This window comes from Cololabis saira, chromosome 7 (assembly GCF_033807715.1).
Source record: "Cololabis saira isolate AMF1-May2022 chromosome 7, fColSai1.1, whole genome shotgun sequence".
NCBI classification, from domain to species: domain Eukaryota; kingdom Metazoa; phylum Chordata; class Actinopteri; order Beloniformes; family Belonidae; genus Cololabis; species Cololabis saira.
In genome coordinates, this window is record NC_084593.1 from 30,859,902 (window position 1) to 30,881,105 (window position 21,204).

At 40.3% G+C, this 21,204-nt stretch overlaps 1 protein-coding gene across 2 annotated transcripts in view; it reads left to right on the top strand.

The window, feature by feature from the left end:
* Positions 1–21,204, top strand: part of macrod1 (mono-ADP ribosylhydrolase 1) — a 150,135-nt gene that overhangs the window by 13,316 nt on the left and 115,615 nt on the right. The window lies entirely within an intron of this gene.

The following is a 21,204-nucleotide window of genomic DNA, read 5'->3' on the forward strand; positions in this document are numbered from 1 at the left end:
GCACCATAAATGGTGCCGGCACAGTACTGCTTCCCCCTTCTGAGGCGCCGAACGGTCCTCCAGAATTTCCTCGAGGCCGACCGAAAGTCCTCCTCCATGGCCTCCCCGAACTCCTCCCAGACCCGAGTTTTTGCCTCCAGGACTGCCCGAGCCGCGGCCCGCTTGGCCTGACGGTACCTATCTACTGCGTCCGGAGTCCCACCGGCCAACATAGCCCGGTAGGACTCCTTCTTCAGTCTGACGGCATCCTGTACTTCCGGTGTCCACCACCGGGTTCTAGGATTGCCGCCACGACAGGCACCGGAGACCTTGCGTCCACAGCTTCGAGCCGCCGCGTTGACAATGGAGGCAGAGAACATGGTCCACTCGGACTCGATGTCCCCCGCCTCCCCCGGGATCCGAGAGAAGCTCTCCCGGAGGTGGGAGTTGAAGATGTCCCTGACAGGGGGCTCAGCCAGACGTTCCCAACAGACCCTCACAATCCGTTTGGGTCTGCCCGGTCTGTCCAACCTCCTCCTCCGCCAGCGCATCCAACTCACCACCAGGTGGTGATCAGTTGACAGCTCAGCCCCTCTCTTCACCCGAGTGTCCAGGACATGCGGCCGAAGGTCAGATGAAACGACAACAAAGTCGATCATTGACCTCCGGCCTAGGGTGTCCTGGTGCCACGTGCACTGATGGACACCCTTATGCCTGAACATGGTGTTCGTGATGGACAAACTGTGACTCGCACAGAAGTCCAACAACAAAACACCGCTCGGGTTCAGATCGGGGAGGCCGTTCCTCCCAATCACGCCTCTCCAGGTATCACTGTCATTGCCCACGTGAGCGTTGAAGTCCCCCAGTAGAACAATGGAGTCCCCAGTTGGAGCACTATCAAGTACTCCTCCCAGGGACTCCAAGAAGGCCGGGTACTCCCCACTGCTGTTCGGCCCGTAGGCGCAAACAACAGTGAGAGACCTATCCCCGACCCGAAGGCGCAGGGAAGCGACCCTCTCGTTCACCGGGGTGAACTCCAACACATGGCGGCTGAGCTGGGGGGCTATAACCAAGCCCACACCAGCCCGCCGCCTCCCACCCTGGGCAACTCCAGAGTAGTGGAGGGTCCAGCCCCCTTCAAGGAGCTGGGTTCCAGAGCCCAAGCTATGTGTGGAGGTGAGCCCGACTATCTCTAGCCGGTATCTCTCAACCTCACGCACAAGCTCCGGCTCCTTCCCCCCCAGCGAGGTGACATTCCATGTCCCCACTGTGAGGGTTGATGTCCAGGGATTGGGTCGTCGAGGCACCCCGCCACGACTGCTACCCAGCCCACAATGCACCGGCCTGCCATGGTCCTTCCTGCGGGTGGTGGGCCTACTGGAAGGCGGACCCGCGTCGCCGTTTCGGGCTGAGCCCGGCCGGGTCCCACGGGCAAAGACCCGGCCACCAGGCGCTCGCCTACGAGCCCCAACCCCAGGCCTGGCTCCAGGGCGGGGCCCCGGTGACGCCGATCCGGGCGACGTAACGGTCCTTGATCTTTTGTTATCCATGGTAAGCTTTGTGAACCGCTCTTAGTCTGGCCCGTCACCCAGGACCTGTTTGCCATGGGAGTCCCTACCAGGGGCGAAAGTGCCCCCGACAACGTAGCTCCTAGGATCACTCGGGCACACAAACCCCTCCACCACAGTAAGGTGGCGGTTCAAGGAGGGGTTGATCAATCATTTTTATTATTATTAATTTATTTTGAAGTGAAGTCTATTTAAAAGAATTTTTGTCATTATTCCATCTTCTTTTTCCTCTTGATTGAGGGATTCCCTGTTTTTTATTTTGTATTTTATTGAAAAAACAATAAGGGCTATAAATCACAGCAATGTATTGTTTTCCAAAACCAGAATGTCGTTCAAATGTTGTTGTTTTTTTGCACCTCAAAGAAGGAATATAGTTTGTTTAGCACCCATTAGATGGAGCCAAAAACCAGTTCATTCATACTTTCACACACTGCTGAAACTCTGTTTGTCATTTGGGGGAAATTTAATCTGTCTCTTGGCATAGGCGGTGCATCAAGGGAGAGCGAAGGAGGCCAGCATGCCTAGATGATGCTCGATGATGAGGGTTTAGTTGAAAATTATAGATTTTCATTGGCAGCTGTCTGTCAGCAGGTGGCTGTTGTGCCAGCATCCAGTGAATATGTTGACCGTTGACTCTCATTTACAAAGTTATTGCTTGCTGTTGTGAGTGCAATTGCAAGCATTCACATGTTTCTGCCTACAAATAATTAAGTTATTATGCGTGTCTACACAACAAGTAACTGTCTCTGTGTGTCAGGGGAGGTAAGCTCGTATTCAAAGGTGTGTTTTACAGGAGAGTTTACAGAGTTGCAGGATGCAAAGTACCATGGAATTAACAAGAGGACGGCTTGTAAAGTGTCATTTTGCAGAGAGGACGAGACAAGGTGAGGGGAGGGGGGGAACGGAAAAACTCAACAACGCCAGAGGAAAATGACTGAGGGGGAGGGAGAGTCAGCAAACCGACAGACAAAAAGCACCAGAGGAGTCTGGAGGAATGGAAAGAAGAAGATAAAAGCGAGGCAGGGAGAGGACAGGCTAGTATTTAAATCTTGAACTGCATTTCCATGGCAACAAGCAGGTACAGGGTTCTCTCTAAGGGGCTTTGGGCAGCAGATCCTCTTTTTCTGTCTGATTGATTGGCTGTCCAGCTGAGTTTCTCTGTGGCCATTTTGTTGACTAAGGGCTCATTTAAGGTACCACGTAGGTATCATTCTGTGCTGGTCTCACCCAATGAAGAGAGAAGAAATTTGGATATTCATCTACAGCAGATGGGCTTGTGTCAAGTCCTCAAAAAAGCTAAACGCACATCGCTCATGTCGATGCTACATGTAGATTTAGTGCTAATTGGTTGAAAGCTGTCTTGAGTTGGGAAGATGTCAACAGTAACAATTTTTTTTTCCTGAATTTAACAAATCTTTTTCCACTTTCACTTGTGAGCAAAGCTACCGGACCACCAACACAGCCAAGAGTAGCCCACGCCCCAGATTGTTCTGGCCCCAAGTGGCCGCGAGACACTAATTACATGTCGACATGTGCGTGAGACACCAATGCAGAGCCATTGCAGAAACTCATTCAAGCCGTGAGCACTGACCTTGTCTTTGATGACCATCTGACCAAGAGGCTTTGAGTGACAGTCGTGCATGAAGTAATATAAGATCAAAATGACAGAGAGCATTGGGGGCACTTTGTTCCACTTGTTTAAGAGATAACCTCACTTGTTGCAGATCTAACGAAAAAGCTGCAGTGTCAGAAAATCCTCCTCGTCAATGCTTTTGATTATGACGGGGGGAGTATTGTAGTTTTTTTTACTGGCTTCTGTGAAAGTCTGTGGAGCCTCACTTAGCTTCAAAGGTGGTAAACATTCAATTGAAGCCAACCGTGGCCAATTATGTCCAAGACTGGAAGACTGGAGGGTAAGATGGGTGGCGGCCTACAGGTCTGGCTGATGGAGACAGTGACTGACAGATGTATGTCAAAACTAAGACAGACGCTTGCACTTGTATGAGCAGATGCAAACCAACCCAGACAAAAGGGCACTGAAGACCAGCAAATTAACAGATGGAGCTTAGTTAGCGCTGCCTTTTCTGTCCTCAGTGCGTCCTCCCTAGTGAGGGCTGATCACATAAGCGGGGCGTTGCAGAGAAGCCGGCCATGGGCGCCGTTTGTTGTTTTGTGTCTTTCTCAATAAAGGCCCGATTTACAGTGACTCTCAGCTCCTCCTGCTTCTTCTCCTCCCCAGACCGGCCGCTGTCCCTCCCTCCTTCCTCACTTTTACAGCTCCTGGCTTCTGCCCACTCCTATAAAACACTACTAACATAAAAACCCACAAGCACTTAAGAGCTGTCCTGGTGAGGCAGAGGGTGGTGTGTGTGGGGGTGTATATGGAAGGGAGGAGACAGTGGGCAGAAACATCCTCCTCTTTACACCCCTCAATCACTCAGTCCGGAGCAGGAGAGGGAGATGGAGGGGAGGATATATTGTCTCTGATGGGCTAGCTGATTAAGATGGATTGCGCAATGAAATGTCGCTGGAGTGATGAGTTTTTGGAGTGTGTGCTTCTGTGTTAGTGTGTGGGTGCGTGGACGCGCCGTCTGGGCAACTAACTATGCATTAAAACCTTTTTTCAAATTGATTAAATGCAAATTTGCTTAGCTCTACTGAGCTATGTTTTCACCCACAAAAGTTTTCAGTTTCAGCTCTTACTTTAACTTACCAGTATTTTTACTTTACTGTGTTTGACGCAGAATGTAGATTTAATTGAAAATAGTTTAAAAACTGCACTTGGCCATCTCAGTATTTCTGTATTATTCAGTGGAGGTAGGTTTGTGTTAAAGTAAATGCAGCAGCGTCAGCTGCTAAATCTTTCAGGCTGGACTATATATATATATATATAAAAAAAACTGCCCTTAAAATTAAGCTCTGCACCATCAAGTGATAAAGAATATTTTGGTCCTGCCTCAGTCCTTGGAGCACTTGTCATCGTCACACTGTTTTCTGAGCGTGCAGGAATATTTTATGTGTGTATATGTGTGTGTTTAGATATAATTGGAGGATGACATAGGTGTGAGTTTGCATGTACACACATTACATGTGTGCATGACTTGTTATGTCTGGTAAAGTTGTGTGGGAGTTGTATGTATTTGTGCACAGCTTTGGTGAAGGTGCTCCATTGTGTGTGTGTGTGTGTGTAGGTGTGTGTAGGTGTGTGTAGGTGTGTGTGTGTGTCCAGGAGATAGGGTCTCGCCTCTGCTGGCCAGAGATAAAACTGTTGGTTGGCACTGGTAACCCTCTCACCGTGGCAGGAGTTGAGAGATACAAGATTAGAGCCGGTCGTTTTTCCGGTTTGCAGGTGACAGACGGGTTGAGGGAGGGGGGGTCTGGAAACTGTGCTCTAACCTGTTCAGCGATAAGACACATTGACGGAGAGCATTGATGGGTGGATGAAGTGATAGATAGCACGGCCAGTGTGCTGTTGGACAGAAAGGGTGAAAAAGTCAGAAAGTTGTGCCATGGCAAAAAAGCAGGGCTTCATTTGTCACCTACAACAACGATATACTTGTGCTACACTTAGAGACTTAATTAATCCCTTTGGGAAGACTCCCTCTGGAAATTCAGTCTTAGCGTAATAGTTTGGTTTAAACAAATGGATTTGGATCTGGAAATCATAAGCACAACCAAACCTTTTGATCTGTATTTACCTACCATTTCTCCTCCCCCTCCTCCTCCTCCATCCTCCTCCTCCTCCTCCTCCTCCTCCTCCTCCTCCTCCTCCTCCTCCTCCTCCTCCTCCTCCAGCACTTCAACTATTGATTGATGAGTCGTCAAAGTAACCTAATAGCTAATTTAATCATTAGTTAATGGTTTCCATAATTTATCAAGCAAAAATGACAGATTTATTTGGGTTGTTGGTTTTACACCGGAAACAAAAGAAGACAATGTGACATTACACTTTATTACTTTTTCATCATTTATTTTACAGGTTAATTTGGGACTTGATCCCTCTATTGAATGACAAAATTGTTACAAGATTTATAAACGGTGAGAGTAATTGATGACTGGGGGCATAATTCATTTATGCTGTTATGGAAACGGTTCCTGATTGAGGCAGAGTGTCCTCTAGTTGTGTTTCACGGTTGTTGGGAACCCTGCGGTTGTCTAAGTGCAAAGGCAAATAAAGACTTTTTCTTTTCATATTGTTCTTTTGGTAGAGCTGCAGTATGCAGGTAGTTTTCTGTAGGACGTGAACAGAACCATGATGGGAAGCATCCAATTTCTTCTTAATTTTCCAACCTTACAGTGTTCTGTAAGGCGAAGGATGTATGTAATCAGCATTCATATCTGAAAATGAGTGTTTCTTTAGCTTGGATGCATCCAGTTGATAAAATATTAATTCAATATGCATCTTTTATTGATTGCGGAGAGGTTTGCACTTGATGATGGACAGTAGCTGCAGTGGGACTGCTTTTTGGTCATGCAGGATGAAGGGATCAGAACATTGAGAAGCTGGACAAACAGACTCATAAATGTTAGCAGGATTTTGACCGCAGCAGCTGGGGGAGAAAGGTGACTGGGATGTGCTTGGTGATTTTTATTTTTTATTTTTTTTAACAGGATGAAACGTGCAAATCCATGGCTCTGCAGGTTGAGCCCCTTACAGGAACATTATTCTACCGTGGCATATCTCCCCAGTCCTTCTGGATGGCTTCACTGATTCTTAGCTGGCTTTGTCAATGAGGCTTAGCGCAGTGCTCAGCACCGAAACATCAGCCTGGCGGACAGCTCTGCTTTCACCGCACTGCTACAGTGTGTAGGACAACCTTTTGAGACTGACGTGTTGCTCTAAACTACATAGAATGGGACAATTATTTCTTTCACCTGTATTTTCAATTCAATGTAATTCAAAAGTCTTTGTTTTGAACATGATAGTAGTGTAAAGTAACTGACATGCTTGAACATACTGTACTTAAACAATGAATGCAAGAGAAGCACTTTTTTTTTTGATAGCAGCAGCAGATAAAAAATCGTATGAATTCCTACCCCTTGAATTCAATACCATGTTTTCAGATGGACCCTCGTTAAAAGATATAAAAAAATCACAATTAATAGTAAGAATTTTACACAGTATAAATATATCTTGTGGTATACCCGAGTATAAATTAGCGAATACCTGAGGTATTATTGCCATGTGCAGTTCATGTGCATATGTCACTGTATATAAGCACTATTTACCTCCCCTGAGTCCATGTATTCATCCATACATAAAAGCATACATTATTTATGTTGTGAATTTATATACACCCTTGTACAGTCTTATTCATTAAAAGCATTCATAGATATTTCTATACATATTAAAACATACATATACACTTATACATATTACTATCCATATATGTATAAATACAGGCATTTCCACATACATCTATACACCCACAACCATACAAGTCCAGTCCCCCTGCCAACCCCTCCTCATTTGACTTGAGTAATAGAAGACACAGTGAGAAGCTTTGCAAGCGTAACCACTTTATGAGGGATTTTCCAGTATCAGGCGAAGGATTAAGTCATGTTTTTTGCAGATTTATTTTGAAAGCCACCATATCTAGTCCAGCTTTCACTGCTTAAGCCCTCGATAGCCTGTTTGTTTTAAGTGTGCACGTCACGTAGCAGTTATTAGAGAATAATCAAGTCATTGACAGTTCTAGCATTTTTCTTTTATTCAGCCTGAAGAATGAATGTTTTCAAGGTGGTATTTCATGACTTCATGCCAGTTTGTTACCGAGCCACTTATCTAAAGTTTCACTCAGGGGAAGCAGTTTGTTATGATCTAACACGGCCTCTCTGGTAGTAACAGGGGTCTGAGGAGGTGATGGAAATCCCAGAGCAGAACCTCCTCCTGCAGTTGAGGTCTCGCAGGTCCCTCCGTGTATGTTCTCTGTCTCTATTTGCCGCAGTTACAACTACCCTGGAGTGCTTGTCAGCTCCTCTCAGGACAAGCTCCTCTTACAAGATGCAAAATGTCACACCAAGTTTGCATTTACAGACAAATATATTATTTGCTCCAAGAGATCCTTAAAACTGGTACTAAAACCATAACTTCATTGTGTATGCGGTGGTGCTTAAATTAAAGAGAGATAAAAATAAAAGCTCAGGCTCTGCTCTCAACTGGGCTTTCTATGTTTGTAAAATTTAATTAAGTCAGAGTTTTGTTGTTTACTTGAAAAAGTCAAATGGATTCATATGCTGCTCCTTCGAACCAGAACGGCTTTCAGGTCCCCAGCGAACTGCACTGCTCCTCCCCGCCGTAGTAACGGCACTTTCTTAGTCCTGGTTCCTATAGCAGTATCCCCACTGCGCTGACTTAGTGTTTTCTGAAGCAGCGCTAATGGACACGTTCCTACAGTATGCCTGTCAACGGCCTGTATACAGAAGCTCTTACTGTGGCAAGTTTGCATTACTCATGCAGATTGAGGTTCTGAGTAGCATACTGTCAAAACTTAGCAAAGACGCGACCTTTTCCTTTCTCCTTTAGTGAGTAAACTAGGACAAAATTACAGTGGTGAGTGTTATGTAGACTTTGGAGCAGGAGGATACCACCTGCTTTTACTGTGAGGGTAAAAAGGCGTTTTGATGTGCAGCAAAAATCCATTAGAGTAAGGCCGAGCTGTATGAATTTTAATCAGTTAGTGGCGGGGTCAAAACCAGGGCCAAATGCTCAGTATGCAACCTTATTTACTGTACATAAAAGATTGTGTAACTCATTTCTTTTTTTTCTCATTTCTTTTTTTGTGAAACTACTGTTTATTTTTTGTTTTTCTTTTTTAGCTTAGAAATGGGTGCATTGCTTGTATTACACATTAAGCTTTAAAATGTGAAGTACGTATTATTTAAATTTGTCTTTACTAGACGATATTAAAAATGTAAGTTAAAACTGATGATTGTTTAGTTCTGCATGGCTCATACAATAACCAATAAGTTCATATTTTCGTATTTAATATAAACCTTGCAGTTTGTGCCTCAAGGAAAACGTATTTTCCTAGAAATTTAAGATGCGATGGGAAAAAAATTAATAAAAAAAATATAAAAGTAAACAACAGTCCTGGCTATTTAAATTCATTTTTTGTGTGAGTAAGCAGCAATACTTTATAAACAATAAACACATTTTGGATCTATGTGGGTCTGTAATTTCAAACACAGTCAAGTGGTTGAAACAAAAATCTACTATATTGCAGACAGTGAATTTGTGTGCATTTGCAACAAAAAAGCATTTTTAGAGATATCATCAACGGCTATGAATGGGTTTAATTTGTTTATTGTAATTTGTAAATATGACATTGTCCTCCCATATTGACCAATCATTTATACATCAATATGGGTAGATTTCGTGCATTCTTATTTCTATCTTTGCTGAATTAATATTATTATCAACTTCAAATATCCAAGTGTATAATACTTACTTGCCAGTAAAAATGTCCCTGTTGTGGTTTAATAATATTATATAAAATTAAATAAATCCCAGTACTGGGTCATTAATACGAAAAATAAACAATATGATATAAGGCTACTTTCAACAACTTAGACATTTTTTTTCCATTATCAAACAAACTAGTCTTGCACTGTTCAACATGGAAACTCCTAAATGACCCACTTGTTCATGATTTTCTTGAATGTGCGCTGCACCAGTTCTGAAATTCAACAATTTAATTTGATTGTTTTTTGTGAACCTGTTTAAATAACAAGTAGTGTAGGGGTATAATGTTAAAATTAAAACAAAAAGTGTATTCTTTAGTGTTTTGCACAAAATTGAAACTGCTTTAGAGAGTTTTTACATGAGACCTTCCTTTTTTTATTTCGATTTTTTTATTACTCAAATAGATGTAAAACTTTTCTTCTAATGCATGATGTAACTCTCTAAGGCAACAAACTTATGTTTCCATTTATCCGAATTAGTGGAAAATTCAGCTGCCAGACGTAAATAAAACAAAATCAGAGAAGGATTTCTAAAATAACCCCCCTATTCCTGTTTTCATCTCGCCTGTACGTTTACATTTTTTTACTCCACAAACACAAATGTCACACCGATGTTTGGAGAAATGACTTATAGTGCTCAAAGACATTTAATATGGAGTTTAGGTCGTGGTATAAAAGTGCCAATTTGAGACACAATTTTAGTACATTTTCAGTCGGAGTGAGATTGGATGTTGCACTTAACTTCACCATGGAAACCATTAAGTGCCATTCAGACCTCCTTTCGTGAAACTCAGAACTCATCACTGTAGAAACCTCTGGCTGTCAGTCAGAATTTACAGCTTATCACCAGCTTTTCTGTTATATTCTCCATTTTACCACACACTTTTAAAGGATTCAACTCAAACCTTTACAGCATCATAGATTGATATCAACATTTCAAGCACTAAGCAAGAGACCAGGGACAGGAAGTAGCAGCAATCCTTCCACAATTTCTGCAGGAATTGCCTTGTCTAGTTTCAATAATGATTATATATTTTATTAAGTGATAACATTGGTGACTAAACTTATGATCTTCAAACAAACACTTGCAATTGGCAAATGAATGGAGTTTATTTAAAAACCTATAACCTATACATATATTTCCATCTGAAATGTTTTGGTCTAAAAGCAAAAAGCAGCACATGAAAAGTAGATGATGTACAGAATAAGTACCTTTTTAAAAATGCCCATAAATAAATATGCTATACAGTGGTCCTTCAGGGAAAAATGGGCTAAAAAAGCGATGGGATACTCAGGCAGGGAAAAATTCAAAGTAAGCAATCTGTCATAATAAGCAAGCAGTTGGTAAACAGCTTGGCTGGATGCCAAAGGCCAATAAATTTCCAGAATGAGCTGATTAGAGGAATAGATAAAGATCCGGAGCCTCGCTTAAAACTGTTGTCGACGCACAAAACAAGGGTGAAAAGAGGCACATGTGACTTTGCACTCAGATGTTCGGATCTATGAAAACAAACTTATGTGACGCAACATTTGGTGCGATACAGATGTTGAAATGGTGAATTTTTTAAATGGGAGGAATAGAAACCAACTGAGATTTTAGATATTCAAAAACTTCTTATTTCATTTTTTTTTTTTTTTACATTTTTATCCCCAATTTTTGGGAGGACCCTGCACTGAGCTCGTCTCCTCCTTACCTTCTAGCTGTGAGGTGGCTGCACTGCCAGCTGCGCCACCATAATATCACATATTAGGTGTCTGTGTTATGTTATTGACCGCTGCTGCTGCTCGCGGTTACAATCAGGAGTATTGCTCACACTTATCAAGCACATCTTCATCATCATCAACTCACAGTGGAAACTGGCAAAGTCTGGAACAGGTCATACCCCTGCTGTGAATCCTAATCGTAACGCTGTTAACTAAACTCAGTGGAATGCTTTTGATTTTGCCGTGTCTTAATTTCAGATGATGTTTCAAAGTAATGGATGTCATCAATATTCATGATTTGAATATGGAAGTGTGATCTATTGGATGCACTGGGATGATTACAGGATATCTTGAAGAAGAGTTAGATGTTAGACGTGTTCAGGGTGCGGAAAGACTTCTAAAAGCCTCTAAACACTTTGATTTCATGAACAGAGAAAATCTTTTCTAGGTCTTCTTTTGATTCTTGCTGTTATTCGACACAAAGAACCACATTTCCTGGGTATCAAGAATGAGATGCTTTGCATTGACCATTTATAGTCAAATGTGGGCGTTTAGAAGGTGGGATATGAGGCTGATCTCTATGTAAACATTTACATGTGGACTTTGATTTAAAAAGGGAACATTGCCTGAAGATATGCATGCATATGTTTTTATAAATAGTATAATTTTTTTGGGTGAGGGCTGTTTTGAGCTTACATGTAGAAGCATGCTTGTCATGTGGATCCAAATCACGAAATAAATCCCCAGGTGATTGCAAATGATGAGAAGCAAGACAAGGGCTCTCACTGGCCAAAATTAGGAAATTAACCATTTATTAGGAACTTATTGATGCTGCCATCGCCACTCAAATAGCTTGTTATAGTAGAAAAAAATCCCCTGTTTATTATTACTTGACAATGAAAACCTGGAAAACATCACAACCCGTTATGGGGAATCAGTAAGATGTTTTTTTTAACGATAAAAGGCAAAGATAATTAACTACCCAGTGTTTTATATGGTGTTTACAAATTAAATGTAGTTACTTGAAGTATTGTAGAGGACGCATTAATCACTGTCCTTGGCAATTGTGAATCAAACTCGATCCCTGTGGCTCTGCACTAATGCTTAAATACACCCTAAGGCATTTGGAAGCTTCAAAATGACTAACTGTACAGATTAAATGAAATGACTTTCCTTGAGTGTGATTTTCATGAAGTTATTTATTTATTCATGGCTTAAATTACAAAAGGTAAATAAAAAAGAAGAAAAAAATGCAAAGCTGCCTTTTTTTATTTAAATTTAGATACATCTGGAGGGTTTAGTAGTGTGCAATCAATGGTGTTCTGTATATGCCTGCTTTCATTACATCTTCTCAAACATCTGAGTCATTTATATTCATTTTAATCACAGTTTTGTAATCCTACATTTGATAAAAAACTCCTACATTTTTTTTTCCATACCTCTGATGCATCCTCTGTACGACGCCATATTTTTGTGATTAAACAAATTAAAGGTCATCAGGGTCTGTTTTGAAGCAGTGCTTGTCACTGACACTATGGTTTTTAAACTTTTTTATTGTGGGCTTCTATGGTCGCTGAGCATTTTTGAAGTTTGTGAACATCACAGCTCCTTGACTTTCTCGTTATCTCTGCTAAAAATCTGCACTTGGTCTGATGCTTTTCCCTCACTGCACTGAGGTTGTGGTACAGCATGTTCTCGTATCTGTGCCTTTGCCATGGGTGAAGTTTGGAGCCTGCACTGGACTGTAAGTAGGCTGCACTGTGAATTAGACGACGCTGCTCCAGTTTTTCCAGTCCAGATCTGTCTGAGTTAATTACGGTACAACTCTCAGAAAGGACTACTTTACTGGTCATTTGGGCAGTGACATTAATGCACTCTGTGTAGTAAAATTTTTAAACTTTCAAGGTTCAGTGCCTCCAGTTTCCACAGGATGCTCTAATGTACGGTTTGTCTCTCAATCTGAGTAGGAGGATGGAGGAAGAAAAGCTTCATTGCTGGTTTGAACGATACCCTTTTTTCTTTTCTTTTCCTTCTCTTCATCTTGAACATGTTTGCAGTATTATGACCCGAGAGTAGTGAGACTTTGACATTAGACAAATAGGCCTCACTTTACAGCTTCGGATTGATTTACACCCTGACATCGAGAAGTTAACATTGCCTTGGAGAGTTAATCCCTAATGTTGTCTGGGTCAGTAAATAAACAGAAAAAGAAAACCTAAATTGAAAGAGTTTGCAGAAAAGCTCATTTGTGCTAATTATTTCTCTCCCACCCCTCCCTTGTTAAAAGCCTTCCCACCCCTCCAATCAATCGGCACTTTAGCAAGCAGGAAGGGATGGAGGAAGTGCGAGCCTCATTAGCCTGATTGGACCAATGTGGGAGATATTGAGAAAGATGGAGTGAATGAGGGAGTAAAAGAGAAAAGGGAGTCCGCTTGGTCATCAGCATTTGGCCCATCAAAGCGTCTGTCAACTAGAGAAATGTTGCGCTGAGAAGTTTTTGTTTTTGTAGAAATTTCGTTGAAGATGTTGATGCTCGACAAAATCAAAACGGTCAGCGCACAAAAAAATGAGTAGCTTACCCAACAATAAAATCAAAACTAAAATGTGTAACTAATTTAATTTGTCCTTAACCTTTTAAAAGATGTAAGTACAAACACATTTATTTTCAAGGTCTGCACCAAAAATCCAACTGTATTTAAATAAAAAAAAACAACAAAAAAAACAAATCTAGAGTTTGATTTCATTACCACGGTCCAATTTTATCAGAGCCAAAGAAGTCCTTTTTTTTGTATCTAACATTTAGAAATAACACTGCCATCATAGATTACATAACAAGCAGATTAATTGGTGCAAGGTGAGGGTGTCAGGATTGGGTATAAAAGGAGCATCTTTCCAGACACGGGAGGACGGGTCTATCAACACTTCATACTGCATCATATTGTGAAAATATTCAGGGAGTCGTAGGGAATGCATAAAGGTCAAGGTCAGCAGCCACTGTTGGATCTCTAAGATCTAAGCCCTCAAACAGCTCTGCATCAGGAACCCTCATGACACTGTGATCAGCATAGGCACTTGGGCTTAGGAGCACCTCAGATTGTTACTTGACTCTATCCACTGTTGCATCAGAAATGTAACCTGAAGCATCTCAGACCAAGAGGAATCTGCGTATCAGAAACAAGACCTTTAGTCATCCAGGTCATGGATTACTGGGAATTTGTATCTAACATAAGAAACAGATTTAATAATAGGAAATTAAATGAAACTAATATATTAAATTAACATTTATTAACTACTATTTTATTTTCAGTTTACCAAGCGATCTTGATCTGTACAGGATCTGCTATTTGAGAAAAATGTAGTTGTTTAAATTGATAACAAAAGAAGAGGACCGGAGAGTCAGAAATATGTCGGAACATACTTAGAAAAAAAAGAAAAAAAACAACTACTATGATTATGACCCAAGAACAGTGGGGAGACATTGATCAGGGGATGAAGAATAGAGATCAATAGAGAGGATCGGAGACGTAAACTGCTGCCGGTTCATGCTGCGGTTTAAAAACAAAAGAATCTTAAAATCAATCATTTTAGATGCTTTTGAAGGTTCCTAGTACTTAATTTAAAGCCCAGCTGAGTTTCACAATGGTTCAGTGCAGGACTATTCATAAGTGCTGTTGCAAGCCAGCTGTCAAACTTGTTTAGTTTTCAGTGCTGTCTTGCATAATGCACCCTTCAGTACAGCTTGTTTGCATTTGGAAGTCTTTCTGGCAAAAATCGTGAATTGGATTTATTTCGAGACAAGTGGCTTTGAGATTTTGGCTGCCTGTCCAAAGTATTTACCTCGTCACCTGTCCAAGTCATATGCTCAAGCATTTAAAAAAAGGGCCTCTGTAGGATGTATGACCGGAATCTGCTAAATGACTCACTATAATCAGTTCCAGTTTTTATTAAAACATCTTAATGAAATATCCAGATAATCCAGATAATTCATTCATTCAATATCCAACTTCAGCTGCTTAAAGGAGCACAGGTGGTGGTGTATGAGGCAGGTGGGGGGTGTTGCAGCATATCCCAGCTATCAATGGTTGAACCACAACTCTAACCAGGATCTCTCTAGGTTGGAGTTTACTGTCCGAACCCCATACATCAATGGTACCTGAGTGGTTTTTCACAAGAAATGAAACACAAAATGGAAATTAAAAACATTTTGGGGAAAGATTGTCCTCATTTTACCCTGTTTTTTTTGTTTTTTTTTTTTATTTCAATGTGTAATGCAGACTATTGTGAAGCCATAGTTTTCTCTCATCTTTGTAAAAGCTTAGTGAATTGAATACACAAAACCTATTATTGTGGGCTCTGAAATGAGCTTTAAAGCAACGTCCTCCCCTTTCTCTACGAGCAAATGCAAAAGACCCTCTTTGTTCACTCACATGTCCTCGTCACCGAAGATGCTTTTGACACGTAATTACATACACACAAGTACAGGGAGTAAGCGCGGCGCACAATGCAAACAATTACCATTTTGTAATGGTGATCTATCAAGAATTATGGTGAAACATTGCCTGATGTGTATGCCGTCAACCCTGCCACTTTATCAGAACTTCAGAAATGACAAAACTATTCACTGAAGCTATTTATCCACTCGAATCCTGTTGTTGCAGTGATGCATGGATGAATCAGGCAGTCCTAATTAGAGATGACCTGACAGTACTCAATCAGTTGGTGCCATTTTTCCACCCCCATGTATTGACGTAAGAATTGAATTAAGTTTGTTTGTCATGAATATGCTTGTTGGGTCTGCTTTTACTCTTGAAACCACCAACACCAAAATGAAACCTACTCATGCCTACATTATTAGTAACATGAAGTAAACATTCAGACATCACACAATTTTTTAAGGCAAAAAAGGACCAATAAAAGGAGCAAATTAGGACTGAACTACACTCAATATGAACAAATTCTGCATGCAAATTAGTCAACAAAATTAAATGGCATAGGGAGTGTCACCAAAATCTTCCTCTCTATAAAAGGGACATAGCAGCACCACTTAGGTTTGCAAAGATGCAGCTGTACCAACTACAACAATTCAGGAACAATGTGCTTCGGTCAGATGAGACCAAACTAGAGATGTTAAAAGCACTGAACACAGTATATCAACACAGGCACTTTATTCCAGCTGTAAAGCATGGGGGTGGAGGTGTGATTATTTAGGGTCTCCTTTTGCTGGTACAAGACCTGGATAATTCACAGTTATTGACTTGACCACAAGCTCCCCTGTATGACAAAGCAATCTTGAGTCAAATAGGAACTTATCTGCCCAACACCTGAAGCTTGACCGAAATTGGCTGAGAGACTTCGATTAAACCAGTAAATCTGCATTTTAGCATCATTTTTACATCATTTTTGTTAAAGAATGACATGGGATGATGTTCATCCAAGGTTGTATTTACCTCATTTGTAAGCCTGATATGGGGAAATCAAGGATTATGTTCTGGTTGGTTAAGCTGTAGAGTTTAAACACAGCGTCCTTTCTTTTTCACATGATAGTTTTCAATCCATCAGTGAAGGAATAAACAGGTATCAAGCTTGAGTCTATATCAGATGTTTTCACCACTCCATTGAAGATATATTATATATTTTTTTAACATTGGAATTTGGAAGTTCTCTTTTAGAGAAGTGAAAATTTCACCAGCACATTGTGTGTGCTGTACCTCAGCTATGATACACCATGTAGCAATTTTAACATATTTATGAATAATTTACTGTGTTCCTGGAATCCATTTATCTTTTTTTTGGCTAAGATTTTTCTGCCTCTGCCGAGAGTTGGTGCTCCATGGAAATCAGAAGTTGCCATAACTGCAAATGCTAAGGCCTCTTTGGAGTCCGACACACAGCCCAGGAGAGGTGGGCAGCGAGCCGACTTTGAGTGACAGCTGAGAGGTTTCGAAGAGGCGTGTTCAACAGGAGCCATCCGCCTGAAGCCCTTCTTAGTCGGTTTTTCTCTTCACAGATTGTTCATGTAGGCCGGGGATGAAAGGGAATCTTTAACAATTTATCATACAGTACAAGGAATAGAGGCACATGTATTATTCACTTAATGTCAGCCTGAGACAAATAATGAGGCAAACGACATACTGGCTCTTTAAGGTTCTAAATGTCTTTAATTCTCTCCAATTTCAAAGGTTCTTTTCCCCACCAGCAAGGTTACAAAAAGTGCAGCAGTGCACAGGGGCATAATTAAGCAAAACCAGAAGATAAAACACACACGTCTGGGAAGCTGAATACATGGCAGTTGCCGTTTTTGTTTTGCCAGAACTTTTCATGGAAGATGCTTTTGTGTCTTCCTTTTCACTGATAGATAGCCCATTTGATATAGTTTATTCTGTTCTAATGCCCCAGCTGCTGTGTCACTTTGCTGTCCACCAGTGTCTTCTGGATGGATACGAAAGACCTCTCTGGCTGCATGTTTAGTATCACTGGTTTTCTATTAGGGGTGGGTATTGGGAAGGACCTCACAATACGAAACGCATCACCATACTTATATATACGTCTGCCATATGTTGCCACCCCTCAAAAATTCCTGCCCCCCTCTCGCCACCCCATAAATATTTTCCTAGATCCGCCCCTGCTTGAGCCACGATACGATACACATTGCGATATCCCAATTATGCGATATCCCGATTATTATATTCTACATAGTTCACCGAAAAATGTTAAAATGCATTACACATCTTAAAATCCAAGTTGTATATATGTACATCAGATGATAGTGATGGATCTTAAAATCCGAGTTGCACGTTCATCAGATTATAGTGACAATTCATGGGAAAAACTGAGTCAAAACAATGTTTTATTATAACTATACAAGCTAAAGTTACAACATATTTGTATATGTTTTTCATATTATTTACATCATATGAAATTAACATTAAATTTAGTATGAGGTTGCTTTAATTATGTGGCAAATGATAATAAACACAAGAAAGATGGGTACTAAAACCAAGGACAGGCACAGTGATCAGTCAGTATAGATATAAATCCATAAATAAATAAACCTCTGTCCATTATTTTTAATTTTTTAAGGACAGGCAATTGTGTTATATAAAAAGTAAATTATAAAATGAAATAAAATGTGAAATAAAACCTGAGCTCAGTGCAGGGCCCTCCCAGGAGCACTGGGTGATATAATGGGAAAAGAATCGGGGATAAAAAATATTTAAGAAAAAAAAAAAATAAAATAAAATCGATATATTGAATCAGCTGGAAAAGTATCGCGATATATTGCCATATCGATATATTTTCCCACCCCTAGTTTCTATGTTCTTATCTGTTTATATAAGGAGAAATGTTGGTGCTGGTTATCAGGCTAGACTTTTGTACCCAAGGCTCACCAGTCAGTTTAAACACATACAAGTGTCGGCAAAAGAGAGGAAAAAAACCATTAGAAAATGATTTAAAAAATATGCATACAGTATACTGTACATCTTTCCGAGTTGAGATGTGGATTTGAGTTTGGAAATGGGTTTGTATTCATCCATCCATCCATCTTCTATACCTACTTTCTACTGTGAAAGGTCTAGAAGCGATTCCAGGTGTCATTTGTGGAGCAGCAGGGTACACCGTCTACAGGTCAGCAGTCAGTCACACAGCTACTTTGAGACAAACAGCCCTGCATGTTAACACCGTCTCCTGTGGACAATTAAGAACCTCCACTTAATCTAAACTGCGTGGGTTTTTTTTGAGTGTGGGAGCAAGCTGGAGTACAAAGAGAAAACAAAGCAAACACATTTTTATCAAAAACAATTTAAAAAGAAACTGCAAATTAATACCCAGAGGTGCTTTTTGGAGCCAATGGCCACAGTGATAAAAGACAACAACAAAAAGCCCCAGGTCCAGAGACATAAAAAGAATCATCAAACACTGTAGCTGTTTGCCTACAGGTTTTTGTGACAGATACACCCTCACACTTTGCATTCAGATTACATTTGTTTCTGTTGTTAAAAAAAACAATACATTTCGTGAAGCTTCTGACTTATTTGTCTAGAGCGGATGTTTACGTAGACATAATTTATTTATTTCTGCATTTGTCTGTTTTTCTACACTTGCCCTTGACTGCTGGGATTTCCATCTGCAGCCTGGAAATACATGCAAACACGTGACCAGGCTAATGGCTTTTCTGAATGATACCTGCAATTTGTTGGAACATTTGCATCCAAACTAACCGTGGAAAAAGACCAAGACCAAACATTTGGTTGACAATGCCGAACACAGGCATTAAGAGGAGTACATTGACCTTTTACTAAATAAGCTTATAATGTATTCAAACGGTGGAAGGTTCTTCTACTTTGCAGTGCAGTGTTAAATCATCCTTAACAATGCTGCCGTGTGGAAAATACTGACCACAGAATTTCAAATGCAACCAACCATTTTACTGCACATCATTGGGATAATGAGTTAACAAAGTTGGGGCCGCATATTCGGAATAAAAATAAATGAATACCTTTAAACTTGCTTGTGTTGGCAAAGAACAGCAACTTCAACACATGTATGTGAAATTCTTTCTCCTAGATTAAATATTCTTGGACAAGTGCTGTGCTAGTAGATGTAATTTAATGGAAGGCTCCCCTTTGAACCCATTTGTTAAAGTGCAAGAATAAATTTCAGACTGAAAAGACATGTACTCTTGTCTTTTTTTTGTTGTCGTTGTGGGCAGTGAAAGTTAGAATAATTAAGCCACAGGGTTTGATAATGGACTCTGACAGTGAAAGGCCTCTGTAATGACTAATGAGAATACGGGTCTTTGTTGCACCTCCGGCAGAAGCAGTTATTTATTGTACATCGAACAGAGACGTATCCTTTTATGTCACATAGTCAGTTTAGTCTTTTTTCATCCCCCACCTTTTTTGTTTTTACTGTCTCTCTATACAGTACATATTTTTTCTGACTCACTCCTTCAGAAACACCCATCACAGTCAGTTACTCTGAGATGGACACTTATACACTCTCACGTTTGTTCGTTATATTGATCCATGCTTACACAAGCATTAGCACTCACTTAGAATGAGAGGCGTGTCCTCAATCAAACACACGGCACATCCATTCAACTGCACACGCAATACCCATCAAATAAACCTTTTCTTTGGACTGGCTGATTCGTCCTGTTTGAATTATATTGCATGTGACGTATTCATCTAGTGTGTTTAATTTAACAAGGTCGGTTCTGTCTTTTCATAGATCACATTAAAAATATTAGCCTCGCTTTGAGTTTGGTTTTCTTAAGCTCAACTCGGTACATTATTTTTTCCACACAGACACACAAAGAATGCACAAAATTGCTTTTCCATGTAGAAGTTTTTATTCATCTGTGTAGAAAAAAAGAGGACAGACAATTTTTATGTTTATACATAAGTGTCTTCATTATCACATTTGATGATGAGCGTTTTAAAGAAAAAGGATTTCTGCACAGAAAAAACTTTAGTTTCGCTGCTCTTAAAAAATCTGAAATAACAAATACAGACATTAAAAAAATAAAAATAAAACAACCTAAAACACACCAGAGCTCCAGCAATATTACTGATACATAGTAAAACAGGCTGGAAAAGAGAAAGAGAGCTACTGAAAGAACATAATGGGTTTCAACACTTAAAGGCTCTATCTAAATCGTCACTTCCTTTTACGTCCTTGCACTTAGTTTCCTTCTCTGTCCTTTCCTCTTCCTCTTTTACACTTTGGTTGTTTTTTTTTTCTTTTGAAATAATTAAAAAAAAAAATTTTTTATTGAAGTTTCTCCTCTGTTATGTCTTATTAGTGGTGGTGAGTGAGTGGCGCTCAGAGAACAGATACTGCTTTACCATGGCTGAGTTTTAGTTGAAATGCACAGTGTAGTGGTCGGACTGCAGTTCCTCTCAGCAGAGCTCTGTCTGCACTGCGCTAAGGCTGGAAAACGAGAAAACCTGAATCATATGTAGTTCACTGGCAAGACTCAATAACATTATTTTTTTAAACTTTTAACTTTACTTGATTCATGTTAAAATTGATTATTTTTTTCATGCAAATTATGAGGCTGCAAATGTATTGTTGATTCAATTCAACAAGTTTCATAATTTGTTCCAGTTAATATGAGACAGTAGTTAGAAGTGGAAATTACAGAAGCTCAAAGCCAATGGTAATGCCTTCAAACAGCTACTCTCCCTCTCAACTGACAGTGGAGGAAGAAAAGAATTACTGTGGCATAAAACTACAAAAAGCTAAAAAAAAAAAGAAAAAGAAGAAGTATTTGGCATTTTTGGTTGAAAAGTTGGTCCGGTGATGGAAAGTTCTGCTCTGTGGAACCTGCTGGATCTGGGTGCCAATTTCAAAATCAGACCAAACACTGAAACATTGAAATACGTAAAGGATACAGATGTTATTGATTGAATCATTCAATCTGTAATTTTATGTATAATCAGTTTCCCAATCACGATATATCAATACAAAAATACCACTATATAAA